Raw genomic sequence first — 8,051 nt, forward strand, 5'->3', positions numbered from 1 at the left:
AGAGAGAGAGAGAGAGAGAGAAAAGAAAGAAGAAAGGGAGGGAGGAAGAAAAAAGGAGGAAGGAAGGGAGAGAGTAAGAAGGGAGGAAAGAAAGAAGGAAAGAGAAAGAAAAAGAAAGAAGGAAGGAGAGGAAAGGAAGGAAGAAGGGAAGGAAAAAGGGAGGGAGGGAATTGTCTATTCCTACTCTGTTACAAAGGTTGATATTATTAAGGCTCCACTTTGATAGAAAACCCACACTTCACCATAATGAAATACCCCTTCTCTGTGGTAAGTGCTCTAACCTCTGTGAGTACACAGTGAGCATCCTGAAAGGAACACGATGTGATGTACTCATGATAACGTCAAAACAATCCATGCCTTAAACATGAGGGGGATGCGAAGCACTTATGGGCACTGGCAGACAGAACAGAGGAATGTTGTCCTCAAGATTCTGGGCTACTAAAACACCAGGGAAAACAAACCCACCCACTTAGAAGCTGACATTTGATGGGAACACAATGGAATTAGCACTGTCTAATAGAAATTTAAGGTCAGTTACCTTTCCTAGGAAAGAAAGAACAAAACGTAATTAATTGGCTCCAGGGGTAGGCGCCTACAGAAAGAAGACAGACTGTGCTGCCACTCAGCTGCTTTGCACAGGATTGGGAGGGCATTTCTTGGGCAAATACAAGCCATGGCATGGGAGGAGGGGCAGTTCTTCAATAAGGTGATGGATGGACACTGAGGTAGTTTAAATCTCGAACGCCAGCTGAGAAGGCCTTGCCTCTTGGCTTTGCCACGCAAGACGGAGTCCTGCACCCAGTGGGCACAGCCATAAAAGTTGGCTGATAACGTTGATGAGAAGAGGTTGACCAGGCTACAGAGGAGGAAAGAACTAGGTGTCCTATTTAAATATAAATGTTATTTAGCCCTGGGTAGGAGCTAGCCCAGGGCAGGCTGGGAAAAGAGAAGTGGGTGTTTGTGAAAGGTCAGTAGAAACAAAACTGGCCTTCAGATGAGGAGCCCTCAGATCTAGCCTTGACTTGATACAGTGGATCAAAGATAATCTCATTTCACAGAGGGAGGCCCAGAAAGGAGATATGGTCATAGATATTAGGGCTGGAAGGGGTTTAAGAGACCATCTCATAGAATCCCAATTTTACAAAGAGAGAGACTGAGGCCTAGAAAGGGGACTTCATTATAGATATCAGAGCTGGAAGAACTGCAGACTCTATGTAGTCCAACCCTTTCGTTTTACAGAAGAAAATGAAACCCAGAGAGGCTAAATCACTTGCCCAAGGACACGCAAGGAATAAGAAGCATAAAGAGGATCCCCCCACCACCCCGGTCAGTGCTCTATCTCTAGGGCTGCCCCCCCCACCTCCACCATGATGTTCGCTTTGTTTATAACAAGATCTGCCTTTGTAAGTTCCCCATGGGTCACAGAACCTCACCAGCATCCAATTTACCAAGAAAAGGGGATTCTCTGGAATAAAGTCCTCCTCATCTGGGCTCCATTGAGTCCCACTCTTCTGGAGAAGAGCTAATTTATGGCTGGAAAGCAGTGACGAATGGGGGAATAAACAAAATCATGACTCGGGTGACTTACGAGTGGGGAAGCTCCAACGGGTGCGTTTAATAGGACACGACTTACCCAGACATGTAATTCTTTCCCTCACACATCCAAGTTAGTGTGGCAGAAATGTCAGAAACAGTTTTGCAATTGGAATATGCAATTTAAAATAAGTAAAGATTACTCCCAGGTAGTTTATTGCTTTAACTACAGCCAGGCATGTCCCCGAAGCAGACTGCGTAATGACTCTCACTTCATTTTTGGTTTGTGCCAAATATCTTCAGTTAGCTTTGCTTTATTGGCTTCATGCAATTTATGGCAGCGCTGGAATGTGATTGTAATGCATCTAGTATTTTAGTTTTATCTTTCCCCAGTAATTTTTCTTCTTTATGGAGATTCTACTGTCTGCATTAATACAAGCCATAGAAATTATACAGCATGGAACCTGCCTGCAGGCAGCTCCTGATGCCTGTGAAAGAAGCAGGGCCCCAAAGGCTGGGGACAGCGAGGACCTGACCAGGAGCCATGGCTGAGGCCATGGTCTTGCTCTGTCAGTAAAATGGCTGGCAGATGAGGAGCCCTCAGATCTAGCCTTGGGATGAACTTTCTTGGCCAAAAGGAGCTTGTGAGCTCAGTACTCCCACTGGGCCAAAGGAGGGAGATATCCCAGGATCCCAGCTGGACAGCTGGAAAGGACCTCTCCTTGGTCTAGACAATCCAGTCCACTCCCTTCATTTTATAAGTGAAAAGACTGGAGCCCATGGAGATTAAGTGATTTGCCCTCGGATCACACAGTGGGAAGTGGTAGAGCCTGGATTTGGGATCACAGGGGGCAGAGAATTTAGAGGCCATTTAGCCCAACCCCCATACATTATAAATCAAGGAACCCAGGCTAAGGAGATGAAGGGACTTGCCCAAAGTCACACTACTAGGAAACATCAGCCTTGAGATTTGTTCTCTGACACCCAGGCCAGGTCACACTCCATTATGTTGCACTGTATCCCACAGGAAATCTTACAAAGGTTTTCAGGAGCACTTCCTAGGCAGCAGGGGAATAGTGTAATGAAAAACAATCAGGAGACAGGAATTCGGCCCTGGCTTAGCCATTAAGTAACTGTGTGACCTCGGGGAAGTCAATCCCTTCCCATCTGAGACTTTCTTCTTCCCTAAAATGAAGGGTGAGATACATACATACATACAACCACAATACATATACACACATGTATATGATAGCTACATATGTATGGTCTGTATACATGTTATACACACATGTATTACACACCTTTGCATATATCTATGTATAGAAAACATAAAATTCTATGTTATATAATATGTAATATACAATATTATATGACATGATATATATGACTTGATACAATAATTATAACAATATGATATATGACATGATATCATTTGATAAGATATAACATGAAATATGATATAATACTATATGTCATATATAGCATGATACATAACATAATATTATTTGATATGATATAATAAGATGTGAAACAATGTTATATCACATGTAGTATAATATAATATGCATGAATGAGAGGGACTAGACCTGTTCCTTCACTGGTATAGGGAACTTCCAGATGAGGAAAATCCGTCTACCAAATAAGTTCATCTTTCATATATACTGCAGTCTTAGAGAGTTGCTGGGGAATTCAGGACAAGTGACTTGCTCAGGGTCACACAGTCTCTGGGTCAGAGGCAGGCTCTTCCAGACTCTGAGAGCAGCTCTCCATCCACTACACTTTCTTGCTTATGTAGAGATAATATAAACAAAAAGAAAAAATAGATCCATTTGGTCACAAAGGACATGTATAAGCGGGGGTAGGCAGGTTAAAACTGAAGCGAGATGGAGAGATGACAGACAGGTAGTCCAAATGTTCCACAGGCATGCACAAAATATGAAATAACCTAAAGGAAGGCCCCCAATATGCAGGGTAGATCTTCTACAGAAGATTACAGATAGGTATCATTGCAACGGAATGAATATTGGATTTAGAGGCAGAGGTGAAGCCGTAACTAGGGCTGGACAACTGGCACTTTGCTCCTAGGATACTAAAGTGTAGGGGGCATGAGAAATATTTCCTGCAATAAACCAACTCCCTTTCTCACTTGGCTGAATTTGTCATTATTAATTCTTGTCTTATTTTCACACAAATTAAAAAGTTGATTCAAGGGCATATTATACACTACACGCCACAACTGTGCTGATGACCCAGGTGCCAAAATTCTTAGTGATGGCTCTGATCACATAACCTAGAATCAAATGGTCACTCTGTAATTCATCACTTAAAGCATGTGGACCTACTCCAGGCCTCAGTTTCCTCCTCTGTGATATGAAGGGACTGGACTAGAAGTCCATCCAGCTTATAAACCTATTATCCTACCCATATGACCGGGAGCAAAGTTTCTGCATCTGTAAAATGAGGGATGAGAGTAGATATCTACAAATCAAGTAAATCTAGCCAATGTCCCTTTTAACTCTATCACATAGACAAAAATGACAAGGGTAAGAAGGCCTAGATGGGCTGAGCTCCTTATCCATAGACTCTAAGTTCCCCCATTAGATTATAAACTCCTTGAGGGCAAGGATTATCTTTTGCCTCTTTTTGTATGCAGTGCCTGGCACACAGTAGGCATTTAATAAATGCTGATTAATAGATAAGACCAAAGATCCACTGATGAGTCCACCTTTTACAGAAAGGTAGCTTTAACTACTTTTTTCCAAAACAGTTATCAAATGATAGAAATACAAGGGACCCCAGAGAAGGAAACTGGTTGGAAAACCAAGCGCTTTACCCCTAAGGTCATCTATCTAGTGAACAGAAAAGCAAAGACTCAACTTTGCTTTGGGCTTTCTGACCTTAGTCCCAAAATCATCCCACTCTGCTGCTCCAGCCTGCTCAGAATGGGACCAGTTATGTTCTTCTTACATTGCATTCTTTTTGATTGATGAATGATTTTAGGAGCTCTATTAATTTTTGGACATTGCCTAAGAAAAATCCAGTTCCCCCTACCCTTAATCCCATTGGCACTGCTCTAATTTCCACTGTTAGAGATTCATTCCTTTGGATAAAGGCACTATATGTCCAGTAATCCCTTGTTAAAAATGCCGCTGGGAGGGGTAACACATTAAACCCTTACTGACCAATGTACTGTCACAGAACGACTGTATATATCTGATAGAGCATGATCGCTGAGGGAATGGGGCCAATATGGCAAAGTTGGTAGCATGAGAGCATGGAGCCCAACAGGGTAGACAGTCAGTCAACAAGCATTTCTTTGTTCTTTATGTGGCTGTTGTTCAGTCGTTTCAGTCATATCTGATTCTCTGTGACCCCACTTGGGGCTTTCTTGGCAGAGATACTAAAGTGGTTTGCCATTTCCTTCTCCAGCTCATTTGACAGATTAAGCAAATAGGGTGAAGTGACTTGCCCAGGGTTACACAGCTAGCAAGTGTGAGAGGCTGGATTTGAACTCAGGTCTTTCTGACTCCAGGCCACTTTAGCTTCCAAGCATTTATTAAGCACCTACTATGTTCCAGACACTGTGCTAAGTACTGAGGATACAAATAAAGGTAAAAGATTGTCTCTCCCTCAAGGGGCTTCCAGTCCAGTGGGGAAGACAATGTGTAAACATCTTTGTACATACAAGCACTACACAGATAAACTGGTGATGATCACCAGAGGGAAGGCCCTGGAAATAAGAGGCATTAGGAAAGGTTTCCTATAGAAGTCTGGATTGTAGAAGGTATTTAAAAGAAGCCAGGAGGCTGAGATGAGGAGGGAGAGCATTCCAAGCCTGGGAAATACAGCTCAGAGGAAGAAATCTCCCTCTGTTCTTGGGGCCAGTGAATTATTTAGGTAGTAAGAGAGACCCATCCTGTTCCTCCTACCCACCCATCTGTGCCCCTGCCATCCTCTCCCCTTCCCCATTCCGACCCCTCCCCACCCCAAAGTCTTACTTTGACACTTACTGATACTCCCTGTGTGACTTTGGACAAGTCTCTGAGCCTCAGTAAAATGAAACAAGGAGATGGTCTCTGAGGTCCTTCCACTCTAAATCTATGATCCTGCAATCCTTTTAGGAGTGTTCTTTAGGACAGCTGCTCTCTGGCCATACCTTAGCTACACTTCCCACCCCAGTCTGACACCCCTATCTAAATAAGATTCATATGAATGAGCTCCACCACAGAGAAAAGGGCAAACACCAGATGTCGAAGCGGAAAAGTAGATTCATTTTATTCAGCTGAGGCGAGGGAAGGTGGGGGAGGGGACAGCATCCCTTCCATGAAAAAAGGGCCCTCGGTTTTAGAACACTGAAGAAGCTAGACCCCAAATCCCCCACTCACCAAACAGCTGCCAAGAACTCTCAGTCACAGCCGAACCCCAGTGTGTCACATTGTATAAATCTTCTCCGACATGTTCATATTTTCTATTTTGTCTCCAAAGAACAGCTAAGACAAGAAGGGGGAGGAGGGAGGGAGCGAGCCAGGGAGGAGGGAGCAGGGGAGTGAGGGAGAAGAGGCTATTGGAACATGCCGGAGTCCAAACACCTCCTGGGGAGAGGGAAAGGGGCCCTCTGTTCTCTTCATTCTCAAGCGTGTAGTTCTATGACAAGAGCCCCTAGCCCCACCGCTGTATGAGCTCAAGCAAATGGCTGGACTTCCCTGGGCCTTGGTTTCTCATCTGGAAAGGGAAGGGGTTCCCCTATAGAATCTCCAACGTTCTTCCAGCTCAGTCAGTGACGTAGGAGAGAGCTATATCCTGAACTGGGGACACGCAGGATCATAGGCCTCAAAGGCCACCCGGTCCAGCCCCTTCCCTCTCCAGATGAGGAAGCCCATCTTTACTTTATAGATGAGGGACCCCAGGAGGCTAAGTTGCTTGCCCTGTGTCACAGGGGTAACAAGTGGCAGAGGAGGATTCGAACCCACCTCCTGTGACTCCAGCACCCACATTCTTCCCTTTGCATCATTCTGTCCTTATCAGTCAGGTCAATGGACTCATCTGGCTGGCAGAGATCCCACAGCAGTTAAGATAAAGGCTTGCCTTGTTCCTAGCTGGCTTATCAAGGCTCAGCAGCAAGGGAGTTCTGTTGCTTCGACAGCATTTAAAAAGTTCATCGATTTGCAGCTAATACCAACTTGTCATAGTTTCGAGAGTAACAGCTTGCGGTTTGCAGAATCAAAGCCTTTTCCTGAATCAATGAGAGGAGATTCACTGAGATTGCCTGGGCCCACTTGGGGAGGGAGAAACAGCAAGAGAGAAAAGACTTGGGGATGGAAGCATCTAGGGGTTCAGTCCAAGTAGAAGGGGAGGGGAGGGCAGAAGAAGAGGGAAAGGGAGAGGGGGAGGGAGGGAGAGGGGGAAAGAACTGGGTTTCAGAGTTTCTCCTAAAACTGCAGAAATAAAAAAAGATTTTGCTTTCAACATGCCAGTGTTGGGGGCTTAGGGGAGAGAAATGCTATAAATTAATTCTGATCTAAAGAAATGAGGTTCGAGTGAGGATTTCCAAAGGTAATCTGTTAGTTTGGCTCTCATTAAGACGGCATCTCAGTATACAATTGTAGCATCTCCTGCATGTGCTTTTTGTCCTGCGCAGCGCTGGGCTGGCCGTTTTCTTCATTCCAATCGCAGACAGAACTGGCTGACTGGTGACCTTGAACAAGAAAACAAGTCCTGTGCTTCCTATCCCCAGGCTATAAAATGGACTGTGAACAAGCCCATGAGTAGTAGCCCTGTCCCTGCTAGGCAAAGAGGCCCAGAATCCCGGCCTTAGTTCGAAGGGCAGCAGAAGCAATGTCTTCTACAACATCGCTAGAAGGTGAATATACAATCTGGGCTTCAAGACCAACAGGGCGAGGGAACCTGCCTCCTTCCCTTCTGAGCTCCAGTGATTAGGAAGCTTTCCCAGATGCCACTTGGCTTCTTTGTGATGTCCACGCATTTTATTTAGCTTTGTCCTCCCAAACCCACTGAGCAGGTCTACTAGCCCCTTGAGGACAGATGTCCTGAATCTCTGTCCTCTGGAAGATAAATAAACGTCCTTATTTCCATCAACCAGTCGTCTTATAACTTTAACTTAAAGCCCTGAGTCCTCTTGGGTCCATCTAATGATGGTGGCCATACTGATGAATACCTTTTATTTCTAATAATGTATTTTAACGCTTAATGATCTCAAGTTATTTCAACCGCCTCCAACCTCCACTCAAATCCCCACTCTGACTAAGTAAAACAATTAAGCAAAAGCTTCCACCCAATGGAGGGAGAGCATCTAACAACATTGAGTCAGTGAGCATTTAGTCTGCTTCTACTATGTGCCAGAAACCATGCTAAGTGCTGCTCTCCAGGAGCTCCCAGTGTGATGTATATAGCATTCTGTCCCAGCATTTCCCCACCTCTCTATCAAGAAGGTGGTAAGTTTCATTATCTGCTCTCCAGGGTCATCTTTGGTTTTACCATTACTCCAAATGTATGCTAGG

At 44.6% G+C, this 8,051-nt stretch overlaps 1 long non-coding RNA gene across 1 annotated transcript in view; it reads right to left on the bottom strand.

Moving 5' to 3' along the window:
• Positions 1-6,047, bottom strand: part of LOC138162083 (uncharacterized) — a 37,578-nt gene extending 31,531 nt beyond the window's left edge. Inside the window, exon 1 of the long non-coding RNA XR_011168537.1 lies at positions 5,919-6,047. This is a non-coding gene — a long non-coding RNA (uncharacterized lncRNA). The remainder of the gene's footprint in view (positions 1-5,918) is intronic.
• Between the last annotated feature and the right edge of the window lie 2,004 nt (positions 6,048-8,051).

Source organism: Petaurus breviceps, unplaced genomic scaffold (assembly GCF_028583685.1).
Source record: "Petaurus breviceps papuanus isolate PSGF00001 unplaced genomic scaffold, PetGlider_PUasm1.0 186, whole genome shotgun sequence".
Taxonomy (NCBI): domain Eukaryota; kingdom Metazoa; phylum Chordata; class Mammalia; order Diprotodontia; family Petauridae; genus Petaurus; species Petaurus breviceps.